This window comes from Staurois parvus, unplaced genomic scaffold (genome assembly GCF_062004578.1).
Source record: "Staurois parvus isolate SC_StPar_1 unplaced genomic scaffold, SC_StPar_1.0 ptg000218l, whole genome shotgun sequence".
Lineage (NCBI taxonomy): Eukaryota > Metazoa > Chordata > Amphibia > Anura > Ranidae > Staurois > Staurois parvus.
In genome coordinates, this window is record NW_028318014.1 from 9,328,813 (window position 1) to 9,331,639 (window position 2,827).

The following is a 2,827-nucleotide window of genomic DNA, read 5'->3' on the forward strand; positions in this document are numbered from 1 at the left end:
AAGCTTAATGATCTCATAAAGATTAATATCCATTTCTTGGATCATTGATTATTACTACTGTTTTCTGTGCTTTGCCACAATGCAACTTTAAAGGGCATGAAGAGGCCGAGAAGCCAATTTTGTTAAAAGATATTCGGTACCAAAAGAAATACTGAATGTATGTTGCTATTTCTACCCTCATTCCCAAAATGCTAGTTACCTTGTCATGCTAACATTCTGGTTTTAGTACATTCTGAGTCACTGACCCAATACAAGCAAGGAACCAATGAAGTCATTTCTCCTGTTCCAGGTCATCGATTAAACTGCAAATAAAGGCAAACATTTTGGGTTTTTTTCATTTTGGATAGAGTATAGGAGGGTTATAACCTCTGTCAGTTTTTTTACTTCTGTGTCCTATTGGGGAGATTTCTTTTCAATTCCTGTCTCATACCTAAACTGGAAAAGGAAATCCCACCAAAGTGAGGGAATCCCTGGTTGTGATCAAGGTCACTAGAACTAGTGAAGATTTCCCCTCTACTACTGTTCTGATGTCAACCCCAAATTTGAGAATTTCTTTTACTTTCGATTATAACAGCTTACACGACAAATAGAGAAGGTGGATCTCCCTAACAGGGGGACACAGACAGTAATAAAACCTGAAAGGTGTCCTAATCCCTCTCCACTCTATCCAAAATGAAAAAAAAAAAGTTTTGCTTTTAGTTACACATTAAGACTATTGAAGCTGATCTTCACATTTAATTTCCCTTTAATGAATACAAAGCGTCCTCTGATTGGCTGAGATAGAGAGGTAGGCTGATGATGTCACACTCTCCACCTCAGCCAATCAGAGGAAGCTTTGTATTCATTCATAGAATACAAAACTTTCCATGAAAGGTTGAGCGGTGCTCAGCCTGACTCTATGTTATCCCAGGAATTAGATGGGAAATCTCTGTTTTACTGCCGGAACACAGCTGTGTATACTGTATGTAGCTGAGACTGCCCAGCAAACGCATCTCTTAGCACAGTAAATAGTTCTTTGTGCCAGCTTGACGCAAGCAAACTATTTAAAGGGACATTTAACATGGAGATCAGCTTCAAACCAGAAGGTAACATGAAAGAAATGGAACTAGAATTTCATGAAGAAGAGGTCAACAATGGCAGCCAACATATTTCTTAGTACAGAATTCTTTTAAAGGAGCTGACTACTCCTGTTAAAACCTTGTATACGAATCCAATCAAGAATCTGATATATCTGGTATACTAACAAATATTTTTAAAGCTGAACTCCAGGCAGATATGAAAGACACATATTAATGCAGCTCTGTATTCATTAATATGTTTTTATACTAGTAATGTAAGTAGTTGTATTTGACTTGGTATCAGTCTCTTAGGGCTCACATTTAGGAGCTGTTCAGCATTTTTTTCAGCGGCCCCTGAACTCTCCCTAATGTTTTACTATATGTCCATGTACACATAGCCGTTTACAGGCAGTTGAGTTTACAGTCGTTTTTTTTAATGCACCAAACTTGCGTTCAGGAGTAGATTTTACAGGGGTTTCAAATGCTTGTAAACGCTTGTAAACAGGGTTAACCATGTTTATAAGCGTTTGCGTTTAGTAGCATTTTTTAACTGTTCCATGTCCAGATGCTGTCCAGAGCCTTTTTTCATCATCAGAAATGCATGCAAAGCGTTTTCCATGTATTCAAATGGACCCGGTACACCAGCGCAGTCAGTTCCAGGTTTCACGAGAAGGAAAAAATGGTAGAACATGCTGCATTATGCTCATGATGAGATCCATAGTGAATACAACCAGAAAAGACAGGTAATCTCAACACATACTGCTCTCTCTGCTTCTGCTCTCTCTATTCCTTTCAAAATGTCTGAAATAGTTAATTTTTTTTACTATTTTTCAGTACATTCTGAGCATTTGGGAAGGTCTCCTGAGGTTATCTTTTAAAAACGCTTCTAAACGCAAACGCACATAAACGCGGTATGCAAATGCGGCTAAACTGACATTTTTTACCCTCTGTTTTCCAGCAGTCAGTTTCCATCATTCAGAAGAGTTTTCCAAATGCCATGTGTATATGAGCTCTTACCCTTGGTTCACATTATTACAGGCTGTACAGCCTGCGATTGCTTGGACATGGCAGCCTATTCATTTGATTGCGGGCAAATGTGAACCTAGGCTTCTACAGTTCCTGTAGAGTTGGGTTCAGACTCAGAAAATGCAGAAAGGAAGAGAGAGCATAGTGACAGAGAAATGAACTTCTCAGCTTTTAAGGAAGCATCCACACATATCACCCCCTAGGGGCCGGCCACTTTGCCTGCAAGCTATTAAAGTAGCATTCTGATGCTCTGCTTTGTGTAGACACTCTTTCAGGCCAGAAGCTAGTTGACACTCTAAACCCCCTTTTCTACAAACACACACACACAGATCATGTCCTTTCTTCAGCAAGTGGCTAGGTCTGTTCTTACATGTCCCTACAATGGACACTGTAGTATTTTGAAAAAGTAATGCTGAGCATGTCCCAAACTCCACTTGCCCTCTCACGTTTTCACTGGACACTGTGATCTTTAGTTCACACTCTCAGCTGTGTTTTCCTAGCTGATTCTGCTTCTTGGGCACATAGGGAAGCCTGCATACTTCTGATTTGCAAGGTCCTGCACTCGTGACCGCCAAGCCAGGTCCCCGGAAAACCCTGTAAGGTAAGGTGTTACTTACTGAGAGCAGTGGAAAATCAGGACTCAGGTGAGGAGGGGAGAGATCCTGTCATTCCTGTACCTCTCTTCATTCACAAAACACTTTTCACTCTGTGAAAATGAGTGGGTTGGAAAGGGGAGAAGATGA